We start from the raw sequence: 12574 nt of genomic DNA, 5'->3' as shown, positions 1-12574 counted from the left end.
ATTTAGTCAAGACTGCGGCATCATTTTATTCTCCATTGCTGCATAATGTTGTTGGCCCCAAAGCAGGCAGCCCATATTAAAAGTGCTTGTGCATGAAGCAGAGACCGTGAAGTTTGTGAACTTAGTTTGGTGTGCTTGCAAATCCTGTACTGCCGATCCCTGGTGAGTGGCAGCTACTACTGCTGAAACAAGGCCTATGGAGATACCAATGGGTGAGGGGGACTGGCTTCAAGGGTCCTGTAACATCAGTGACAGAGTCACTGTGACTCTAGGGTGTGCTGCTTTGTAGGCCTGCCCGCAAGACTGGAGGTGAACTTCAGCACGGATTGTGATGGACAGGCTTTCGAGGTTAACCCACACTTGCTATCGCTAGGGTCCACCTGCTGGTGCGAAGACAACAGGACTTGTACAGTCTGACGGGGGCTTCTGTGGTCTAGCATGGGAATGTGCTCCCTAAGTAGAGTGATCTGGTGGGCTGGTTGTGAAGGCTGAACCTGGTTCCCCAGTTCTAAATTTGATATCTCTAGCCATAGTGCCACATCCTCTCCCCCACTGAGCAACATACTGCCCCACTGAGAGAAACTCGCACTGCACTGACCCGCTATAAACACCTGGATGAGACTCAATTTAAATTATGCACTAGACAAGAGTAATATGCTGCCTGAAAAAAGTAATAACATCTTGCAAAAAGCAATTACTCATATGGATTGCAAGATTAAGTAAAGCATGATAAATGTAAGCAGGAACAACGTGGTCTTAACAGGGCGCAACGAGGTGGACTGCTTTATTTCTCCTCGATTTTGCTGTTTTTTAATGTGTGCTGCATTGAGCAGCTCACATAAAAACAGCATAAGACCTTGCATGATTGTTTATGTACAGGAAGGTGTCCCTTCCTGCACATAATCAATAATGTAAAAATTGACGCGCTGCAACTTCTATATGTGCTGCACATAGCAGCACACATAGAAGTTATAAAACACAATTTAAGAATGTTTATGTGCAAGAAGGGGCACCTTCCTGAACATGAACAATCATTCCCTCCAGCACAGGCGCCCTTGCACTATGGTGCAAGAGTGACTGTGGGCGCTAGGCAGCTGAAATTAGCACCAAACGCAGGGGGGAACTCACGACTGCACCATATTGTTGTAAATAGGGTGCAGCCCTGCGTTTCAGAAGTGGCGTAGCGCGGCGTTAGCCAAGAAGGCTAACGCCGCTGCTCTGTCACTTCTTTGTAAATAGGCCCCGTTGTTCAAAGAAAGATGAGAAAATGAAAAAAGCGTTTTACTGGCAAACTCTGTAAAGTGGCCCTAATATGTTTGGGTGTGGATACCACCAATGTGGCCACTTTGCGACCACTCTGGCTTGCTTTATTTAGTTATTTTTCGTATTTCTGACCTTTTTTACCTCCGCCCGAGGCTGCACTTTAGAATAGTAAAATGTCAGAAAGACATTTACAGTAAAAGAGTTTCTTTATTTTTTGGATCCATTTCATAGGGAATAATTAAAGGAAAGATAGGGTAAGAGCTTGAAGTCACGGTTTTCAGCAACTGAGAAGGAGCGAGACAGAGATAGAAAGAGGGGGAAGAGGAAGAAAGAGAGAGAGATGGGGGCAGCTGCCAGCAGCAGAGCGGAAGCTGACACTGTACTCGTCTTCTCTGGGCAAGAAGGAAAAGTCTTTTCTGCCCACCCGCCCGTCCCGAACGGAAAAGAGTTTCTTTATTTTTTGGATCCATTTCATAGGGAATAATTAAAGGAAAGATAGGGTAAGAGCTTGAAGTCACGGTTTTCAGCAACTGAGAAGGAGCGAGACAGAGATAGAAAGAGGGGGAAGAGGAAGAAAAAGAGAGAGATGGGGGCAGCTGCCAGCAGCAGAGCGGAAGCTGACACTGTACTCGTCTTCTCTGGGCAAGAAGGAAAAGTCTTTTCTGCCCACCCGCCCGTCCCGAACGGCCACAATGGGGAAAACCTTATCTATATATAGGCGTTCACTATTTCGCCGTACGGCCACAGCTCACCTGGGTACTGTGATCAGTAAGGTGACCGACAGGTAACGCTGCCACCACGCACCAACATCCACAATCCCTGGTAGCGGTTAACGGTTAAGTAAGGCTGCCACCACGCACCAACATCCACAATAAGTAACGCTGCCACCGGAGCTTTGAATACATGACAATGACGCATGCGCAGTCGAAAGGCAGGGCAATGCTTCCGCGCATGCGCGTTGACTTGTGCGCGGGGAGCAGATAATTATAGCCTCAAAGTTTGGTGGATGCATACACGCATGCGCAAATGCTTAGGGGGAGCGCATAGCCGAGGGGAGCAATCCATAATGGAACACCGGCTAAAAAGGACAGCCAGGTGAGAGGGAAATAAGGCGAGGGAAAAGGAAAAGTTGACGAGACAAACTTGGCAGCAGAGAGTCTTGAAGAGAGGAAGAGGACACGGAAGGCACACAAGTGAGAAATAACAGAAACAGACTAAAAAGAGGCTACAAAGGTGGAACAGACGGAAAAATTAGAAAGACACAGCTAAGAGAGAAGGAAATAGAGGGAGAGATAGGTGTGACAAAAGTGACAACCAGACTGTCTAGAAAGAGACAGCAGAGAGGTTAGACATGTAAAAAAAATTCGGCCTGGGCGAAAATGTTTATTTCGGAGGTGGAATCGAAGGAATTTGATAACATCACGATACTCTAGTAGCCTGGAATTACTGATAAATTGCATCGCTCCTCCAGCATAATTAATCTGCAGTGGTTGGTTTGTAACTTGTTTCTAAATGGGGCTGTAAAAAGGAGCAGTCCCTCTATGTTTAAAAATCACTCCAGATTAAAGTTTAATCTGCAGTGATATTTAAACTCTGTTTAGACACTACTACAGTGCATACACCTTGGTTTATGTACATACTCCCCAGTGATTACTGTAGATTATGTAAGGGCATTGAGAAGTATGCACAGCAGTGGTTTCTAAACAGGACTGGAAGAGGGAGTAGTCCCTCTATATTTAAAAACACTGCAGATTAAACTTTAATCGAGCATGTGTGCATTTGTGAGTGTAAAAGAGAGTGAGTGGCTGGTACTGAGTGAGAAAAAGTGATACTGGGTGTCATTAAATGCATTTGAGTGAGCTAGAAAGAGTGAGAATTAGTGAGTGAGAGTATTACTGGAGTTGAGGTTGAATGAGTGAGAATGAATAAGAATGAGTGTGAAGACTGTTAGAGAGTGTGAAGTATTGTTAATGGGGTTGTTAGAAATGGGATTTCTGGTTGGCTAGGGCTTGCGCCAAAGCCAGGCAGAAACCACCGCTCTAGTCAGGGCTGGGGAGTTACACGCCAAAGATAACCCCTGCTCACTCCCTTGGTAGCTTGGCTCGAGCAGCCAGGCTTATCCCGGAGGCAATGCGTAAAGCGTTTGCACGCGCACACAGCAACAACACCCTAGGCCCACCACAAAAGAAACTCCACACAGGGTTATATATAAAAATAGCCTTTGTATTATAACAAAACACATTAGATAATATTCACACAATTTACACTGTGCCAACTGGCACTGGGCAGAATTTTACAAGGGACTATTTACACGGGACAGGGCCACATGGACCACTGTCAGAATCAGCACAAATCACCAATCGTACATGTAGAACATATACTAACTGTAGCACAAATTATCACTGTAGAGCACAACCAGTAACTACTGGCGCAATAATGACCTCAGTGTCATCACACTAGCATCAGGTATAAAACCTATCCTGCATCCATCACAGGGGCATAAACACATTATGCAATTTCTCATTAGTCTAACGCATTAGACCTAACCACCTAAGTATAACTACACTAGGGGCGTACATCACACAGGGAAGTACAATCTCCCTAACACCAACCTAAACAGGTAAAACAACCTCCTAGGCAGAAATGACCACATTTAGAGGTATAAAACACAGGGTGCGCAAAACATGCCATACACAGTACATTTCCTAGCACCCAACGCATTAGTATATAAAGCACAATAACACCTAAATCACATTAGGGTCCAGGTTGCGCCAAAACCTAAACGTAGCAGCTGGCCACTACTTGCTGGGCAGCTGGGTACAAGAACAGGGCCTAAACGCTGCAGCTGGCACTAAGTGCTGCGCAGCTGGGAAGTCACATGAGGCTTGAGCTCTCAATGGCCCCGGAAACAGTGTCCAAAACGTTGGAGCCACCTAGGCTCTCAAGACACTGGTGCACATGTCATGGGAGCCACGCAAAGGCTCTGGAGATCACTATGCCCATGCTGGAGCCACGGGGCTCTTAGAATAATGGTGCCCAAGCGTTGGAGCCTCTCTGGGCTCTTAACGACAAAAACCCCCAAGTGCCACTCAGGGACTGCTAAATATCAAATGGCCCCCTGAAACGTAGAGCGCACTGGTGCTTAAAACTAAACATGCCCCCAAAAGAACTTGCTCCCTCGGTGCAGCTGCCCTCTGCAAGTTGGGCAGCTGAAAGAACAAGGCGAAGGGTACAAAGGATACGGAGGAGCTCTATGGGAGCTCCTAACCCAGCCCCCACTCACCGGAGTCTCCACTGGGCTCTCCTCTTCACCCGGGCCCCTTCCAGGGAGCCGGGACTTCTTCTCCCTTCTGCCGGCAACGCGGGGCTCTCCCTCGCTCTTGGGATCCCCGCCAAACTCCTGGCGCCGAACTCCCCTGGGCCTCCTCGCGGCCCCCCAGCGCCGGCACTCCGCTCTTCGCCCGGTCCCTCTCCTGGGACCGGGACTTCAGCATGGAGCCTACGGGGCTCCAGACGTCTCCTCGGGCTGCCGGGGTGTGCGCGGGACTTCCTCTGCAAAACCGGAAGTCCCGCCCGCCGCCAGGCACATTCTCGCCTGACTTCCGCTTTTGCCGCGACTCGGGCCGCAGCGGTGATCGCGGTTCTCCTTGCACTATGAGGGGTAGGCTCCCTCTTCATTAAGACTATAAAGCGGGGTGGGCACCCGCTCAAACAATAAAAGTAAAGACGCGGGGTGGGCACCCGCGCATGAATTAAAATTAAGCGAAGACGCAGGGTGGGCACCTGCTTAATGCTTCCGCATTACAAAAGCGGGGTGGGCACCCGCGAAACAACGATAAATGCAGGCATCACGGGGGGAATCCCCACATCGGGATTCCCTCGGTTCCCGGCAGCGGCGCGCTGCACGCCGTCAGCTCCTCGCTCTCTTCTGGGGCCATGATTCAAATGTGGCACTCCTAAGGTGCAAGAAGCATTGGCAAAGTCCTGGCCTTTAGCCAGAAAAGCACAAAGGAGTCACAAAAGTCCTGAAGTATCCAGGGGCAATGCAGGGCCCAGGGGCCAGCTCACAGGGCCCTCCAGCAGGGAGGCAGCCCCATGGCGGGCCCCCCTGAGCCCCACCAGCAGCAAGCCCCCCTCTGTCAAGATCCAAAACAGAACACTGAACATTTTCATGGGGTCACAGTCCCTTTTTATACACAGGTCACCTTTGTTTCAAGGTGCAGGGAAGGGTCGAACCAGATGCAACTGGTTCTTGAGCACTTTGTTTTGCTCAGCCCCTCCCCTATTCACAGAACAGGCCAGGGTCATCAGTCGCACCACAGGGGGCGGAGCCAGCATTGTGTGGGGAAAGCCCAGCCCTATTCAGGTCACAGGTGTACTCCTCCCACCCATCTGGCTGCTGATCTCCCCATTCACCACTGGGTGACTCCTCCTGACTCTGGGGATTCCCTAGCCTGTCACATGACCTCAGGCAGCCAATCGCCAGACAAGGCACTCATCTCACACTGCACACAGAAATGCCCACTTCTAGAAGTGGCACTTCCACACTAGGTACATTGACGCCGCACACATCATCGCGCAGCATTTCATCACACGAGTCCACACATACCAAACTCGGCCCTGCACTCCCCACGCATCAGGAACTAACATGGTCACTCAGATCCCCCATGCATTCCTATGGGAGGGCAGGTCAGTCTCACTCAATGTAACCCAGAGCGCACGCACTTTCCACTGGGACACAGTGTGAAAGCGCCTAGAGGCCTAAAACCACTAGTACAACACAGGAAAAAGGCTAGGATAATGCAAAAAGTTCTAGGGGTGAACTTGCCAGGAGGGCCAAGTCCAACAGGGATTGAATGTGAGTGACAATGAGAGAGTGAGTGAGTGACAGTGAGTGAGCGTAAATGTGAGTGAGAATGAATGCCTCAAACTGAGTGGGAATAAGTGAGAATAAATCGATGAGGGTAAAGCTGTGTGCAAGTGAGTGTGAATGAGTGAGAAAGTATGAGTGAGTAGGTCTGAATGTGAGTGAAAGTGATTGTAAAAGAATGGGAATGAGTAAGTCAGAGTGTGAATAAGTGAAACTGAACGAGAAAGAATGAGCAAGTCCAAGTGAGTGTATGATACTTTATGATTGTGTCTTAGTGAGTGAATGTGAGTGTGAGAAAGAGTAGTATGTTATGCTTGCAGGTTTGCAGTTGGCATTTAACACACTGAAAGTAATTATTTGTTTATGTAGGCATCCCTGGCAAAATGTTTGTGCTAGTATACTAGAGAGAATTCTAAACATGGGATATACTGGCACTAACATGCTAGAGTAATACATGGTATATGGGGACAGCCATAGAAAAATGCTGTCACTAGGACACTAGAGGAAGTTCTTGCCAAGGGGGCACACATTTAAAAATGCTGGCACTGACTAATAGTAATTTCCGCCTTATGGGAGGACAACCGCGGCATACTGGGGGGGGGGGGGAGGTGGGAGGGGGCTTTGAGTGGAGGGGACAGCATCCATGACCAAATTCTGGCCCTAGCATACAAAATAATTAATTTTTGGCATAAGGGTTACTCATGGTATATAGACAGCACTAATGGCAAAATTGTGGCACTGGCATATTGCATATTATTTTTGGGCACGGAGGTACCCAAGGCATATGGGGGAGAGGCATTCATGTCAAAATGCTGGCCGTGGCACAATAAAGGTAATGTTTCACATACGAACGCACTTATGGCACATCGTGAAAGAAATGGTGCCAACTCGTGGAGAGTGTAAGGTTTCATTGCCATTGCCCTTGCACTCTATGAAAGGACTTGAATCTTTAACGAGTACCCTTTCAGAGCAGGTGCCCTTTTAGCCAATGTATTTCATAATTCTGCTTTGAAAAGCACTATTTGACCCTATTATTTTTCAAAATGTTCTCGAGATTAGCACCCCCACCTCCCCTGAGATCCCATTAGAATAGGTCAGCCTCACTCGTTCCACTGCCTTGGTACATTTCAGGGCAAGTATTACACCCCATCACTCTCAAAGATCACCAGACGCCCCTGCAAGAACAGAAGGAAAACAGTGCCTTAATGAAGCCCCTGTTTACTTTCTGATGCTCTGACTGGGGTAAGGACATGACATTTAGGTTTTGTAAAAATAAATAATTTCAGAAGTGCAATGCACAACCTTCCTATTGAATAAACCATTAACTAGACCACAAACTCCTTTTTGAACAGATGTCTGCTTTGTTTATTTATTGTGAAAACGTGAAAAATGATATAGGTGAATAAAATCTTTAATTCTGTGCTTTGCACAAGTGTTAGTACCTTACAAATGATCAGGAATCAAAATGTTGGCAGGAATTAATACTTTCAGCTAATAACATAATTCAATTCAATATCTGGTGTATATCAATCAATCAAGGATTTATAAAGTGCGACAAATCACTCATGAGGGTCTCAAGACACTGTAGTTATGACTATTTTCCTTTTTGTTTAAACGAAGAAAATGCATGGAGGAGGCACTCAAAAACAGGGGGGAAACAAGGAGAAAGCATTGAAAAGAAGGGGAAAGCAAAGAGAAGGCACTCAAAAAACAGGGGAAAAAGCAAGAAGACAGGAGTAATAGTGATGCAGCAACATGGGGAGAACTGGGCCTGGGGCTTTCTCAATACAGTCCTGCCGCAGCCTCCATTAAGTAGCTTCTAGGAAGAGGGAAGGGTGCTGGAGGCAGTGGGCAAGGCTAGGTGGAGGCAGGAAAAAGGCAGCAGGTAGAAGCAGCAATAAGGTAAAAAATAAGGAGAAAGCACTTGAAAAAGAGGGAAAAACAAGGAAAAAGCATGACTGGGGATGGTGCGCTGCTCGTGTGGACGCTACCTGTTGTGACCAGGGAGTGCTGTTTCAAGCAGTTTGATCGAGGATGATTTCACCGAGAAGAGGAACGTCATTTCCCCAAAATGGCAGATCATGAGCGTCGTTGCTGCGGACCTCGCGGGAGACTAGTAATGCTGTTTTGGTCTCTCCCAGCAAACGATCCATGCGGTGGTGATTGTTATGCCTCTTATTGAGGTATTTGTGACTTTTTGGCTGATTCCTTTGTTCTTGCGATGGTCTTATCGGTATGACGCCTGACTCCAAAATGGCGGCGATAAAATGCGGTTCGACGATACGAGTTCTGTCGGTGACTGTGAGGTGCTGGGAAGGCTAAGCATCTGAGCAATCTTTGAGGAGGTAGCGTGTGAGCGCTTGATCGGGAGACCACTCTTGTGCCTGTGGTCTCATCACGTTTGATGCCTGACTTTAAAATGGGTGCCTCATGCTGAGGAGGGGTAGCCCACCTCTTCTTGTTTGGCTGTATGCTGAGGATTTGGCATGTACATAATAAGTTACAGTGTTAACGCTTGGTTCAAAGTGGGAGTGCTTTGCTGTATAATCAATAGTCTGTAATAACATCAGATCGATCCCACCGACTACATTTTTATGTAGCACTTACTACCCCAGACGAGGCATCGAAGCCCTTGTGCCACTGTGATTTGAACAATTCCAGCACCCTTCGACGATTAAAGATGTTGCGGTGCGGGATAGCTGCGGCCCCAGGTGCTCTCAGCAGTGTCTTCGGAGGCAAGCCGGCAGTGCCCTTCACAACCTTGGAGTGCGCGTGGAGACCTTACAGCTTGGCACAGGTGAGAGGTTTCGATGTAAAAGGTTAGGGGTAGTGACAGAAGTCCTGAGGCAAGTAATGCTATGAGGTCGGGAAAGTAAATGTCATCCAACATGGCTGCCGGACGGTGAGGAGCTCCAGGAGTATTGCTCAAGTGAGCTGAAATCCTTGTTTGGCCTCGCATCCCGTACATCGGACCTGCAAGCCGATATCAGAACATTCGACCCATGCTGGGGAACCTATCGGAATGAGGACTCACTGCCAGTGGCCAGGACGCTTCAAGAAGGGACTGGAGAGGTGCCCCGGCAGGTTGTTGGTTTTCGCCGCATTCCTGGATCGATGGTGGTGACTGCGGATGAAGGTGAGGCTGGGCCTTTGTTTCGAGTGTGGCCCAGGTGGCACTGCCGATGGGTGAGGGCTCGGCTGGCTGGAGTGCCCGACGAGACTTGGTCCAGGTGTGGACCTGGAGTTCGCTTGAGGTTCTCGCCCAGGCTTGAGGGTCTGGGGCCTGCACTGCACCCTCACCCCTCTGAAGGCACAGTAGATGCTGTAAAAACATGGTTGGTGGGACCCTGACCTCTTGTGATTTAGGAGGTACACTGCTATTTTACACTGCAGTTAATATGGCACTTTAAAGTTTAGTGTATATACTGCATATAATTGTATGATACTACCACCCTGCCTTATGCTTGATTCCGGACTGTGCCTCGGCATTTCTTCTTCGGCCTGAGTCCTGATTGTATCTCGGAATTTCTACCGTTCAACCATGCGCCCACCTTCCCCCCACCCAGAACTCGAATCTTGTGCGCTACGGACCCAACTCCTGGTCCATTAACTACCCAGACAAAATGACCAGTAATGCAAAAAAGAACTTCAAGCATAGTACTCTAAAACAACACCCGGAAACACTCATTGTAGAAAACTACCACACAGCGACCAACGGCAACACGAAAACGAACTTCATTTTCTACACAAATAGCCCGGCTAAATGGAAAACCACCTTCTCTCTTCACCTTCAAGTCGCCAAGTCAGTAATCATTCCCTATGGTGAAAAAAGCTCCACTACCATCTTCCCGACTTTCAAAGGGGAACTCACCATCTCCATCTACAGAAGTGGAACCATTCTCATACAGGCCACCGACCCACACCTCACCACTTTTGACCGCCACTTCCCCACACTTCTTTCCTCGTTAACTCAACTGAGCCGTCAAACCATATCTCCCCAACCCACAATCACCCTTACTAATAACGTGGAACTGATCCAATATCCCTGCACTGAAGAACCTCTCTTCAACTCATGGACATCTACCATCACTCACTATAATCACACTACCCCTATCATTACTCTCCGCCGCCAAACACCCACAACTAATACATCTACTGAGCACACCAGGAACAACAAACTCACAATTAACAAACACCACAAGACCGATCTAGATCTTGACAGAGCGGACTCTAACCTCTGCCCTCCCGTGACCGAAATCCCCACAGGCACTCTCCGCTCGACCCCTGATAATCTGAACCCTCCCTCACAAACTACCTCTTCCTCCAACACAGACCCTTTTCCCCCTGACCCTTACTTCCCCTATGTCCAACATCATCTCCAATCCAGTGGTCACTCTCCCCCCTAATACCACTGCACACTCCCCCTCCGATGTCCCACAGACACAACCAGTGTCCACCGCTTACCTCACTGACAACCCTCGTGGCAGCCCCATGGCCAACGTCATCACCAATCCTATAAACTCGTTCCCCCCTATTATCACTACACGCTCCCCCTCCGCCGTCGCACACCCACACGCACAACCTGCCTCCACCGCTAATCTCATTGACATTCCCCAGAACTCTGACTTCTTACCTAGAATTTCTCTCCCTCCTCACTTGGACAGTAGACCCTCTACTCCTCCTTTGAACTCCTTGAATGGGAGCATTACTAATCCGGCTCCCCGCGTCCAACCTCTTCCCTCTCCTAATCCCACTGATTCCTTCCAATCCCCGACCCCTGTTCACTCTCCCTCCAAAGACCCAAGTCATCCTCGGCTCCTGCCTAAAACCTTAAACTTTTTCAGCTCAATAGCACAGCAACTGAACAGACTGGAGCTGAAAATTAGCTCCCTTGCTGCTGATTTCCTATACTTACAACAAGATCTTCTCAACAGGACCAAGCCGCCGTGCTCCCTCTCCCCGGGTAGATTTCCTCCCACCCCACTCAATACCGCACCCTTGGCCCCACAGTGCACCCCTCGTCCCTCCAGTCCGTCAGCGAGACAGGTACTTCGACCCAACCGGGATCGCCAACCCTTTTCGATACCGAAACCTGATGAGATCAACGACTCTTACCTCGCTTTGAGCCAGAAGTCAGCCCCTTTCCCCATCCCTGTTATTATTGGCACTAACAGAATCCCTAAAAATGTCCACTCACCTAGACCTCCTGCTCAATACTCCTCTATCCACCTTACTCCCCCATCATCGAGACTTCCAGTCCTCTCCCTTGCATGCTCCTCTACTGCAGATCAGCAGTACAACACGCCACAGACATTGCTGAAGCTCTACTCGCTGAAGAAATTGACATCGCTTTCCTCATTGAATCCTGGCTCAATGTCCACTCCACCCCCATTCTTGACATTCTCACCCCTCCAGGGTACACCATCATCAGACAACACAGACCGATCAAAATGGGGGGAGGACTAGCCATCATCCACAAGGCAGGAATACAGATTACCAAACTTAATCCTGCAGAATACCTATCGTTTGAATACCTGGGTGTCGAACTCACTGCCAAGGGCACCTCACCCATCAAATTCCACACCATCTACCATCCTCCTGGAGAGCGTACCCTTTCCCCCGAAGAACTAACAGACCTAATATCACGGTTCTCCATGACAGACACTAAAGACGTGTTCCTGGGTGACCTCAATATCCACTGGAACGACTCAGAAGACTCCACTGCCCAGAACCTATCCAACCTACTTGAAATATATAACCTCAAACAACTCTGCAATAAGCCAACTCACATCAAAGGTGCAATATTGGATGCGATCATTACCAACAATGATCTGGTCTCTCTGAGGGCGATTTCTCCCATTGACTGGTCCGACCACCACCTCATTCTGTTCAAGATTGATGCACTTGTCTTCCACCAACCTATTTGTGATGACAAGCCTAAACACTGGACCAGAAATATCAAAGAAATCTCTTTATTCGAACTTGAATCCAGGATTCATGCCCATCTTCAACTCCAACCCTCATCATTGACGGCCGATGACCTCACTACACACTTGAACTCAATAATGACAGAGGTTCTAGACCAAGTAGCTCCTCTCAAACTCAAACAATTGAGGCGAACCAAATCTGAACCCTGGTTTAACGTGGATCTGAATGAGGAAAGGCGTCAACTCAGACAAACGGAAAGGTCTTGGAGACTAAACCCCTCGATCTTACACCTAGCGCAACTTAGATCTGCTCGCAAAGCATACAAAAAACACATTTTCAGATAAAAGGCGTCTTTCTTCCGCAGCCAACTAGATCTGGCGAAAAACAGACCGAGAGAACTCTTAAACATTGTCAAAAGCCAAACTAACTGCACTCCCTCTCAAGAAATCAAAGCCACCAACGAGTGTTGTGAAGAAATTGCCACCTTCTTCACTAATAAAGTCTCAAAAATTG

The 12574-nt window shown here is 48.4% G+C and overlaps 2 long non-coding RNA genes across 2 annotated transcripts in view; one reads left to right on the top strand and one right to left on the bottom strand.

The window, feature by feature from the left end:
* The window catches only part of LOC146855067 (uncharacterized), a 133532-nt gene extending 131323 nt beyond the window's left edge, over positions 1-2209 (bottom strand). Inside the window, exon 1 of the long non-coding RNA XR_014981277.1 lies at positions 2016-2209. This is a non-coding gene — a long non-coding RNA (uncharacterized LOC146855067). The remainder of the gene's footprint in view (positions 1-2015) is intronic.
* Positions 2210-2297: 88 nt separating this feature from the next.
* Positions 2298-12574, top strand: part of LOC146855066 (uncharacterized) — a 260943-nt gene continuing 250666 nt past the window's right edge. Inside the window, exon 1 of the long non-coding RNA XR_014980781.1 lies at positions 2298-2358. This is a non-coding gene — a long non-coding RNA (uncharacterized LOC146855066). The remainder of the gene's footprint in view (positions 2359-12574) is intronic.

This window comes from Triturus cristatus, chromosome 4_1 (genome assembly GCF_964204655.1).
Source record: "Triturus cristatus chromosome 4_1, aTriCri1.1, whole genome shotgun sequence".
Lineage (NCBI taxonomy): Eukaryota > Metazoa > Chordata > Amphibia > Caudata > Salamandridae > Triturus > Triturus cristatus.
This window is presented reverse-complemented; position numbering and strand designations above follow the sequence as displayed.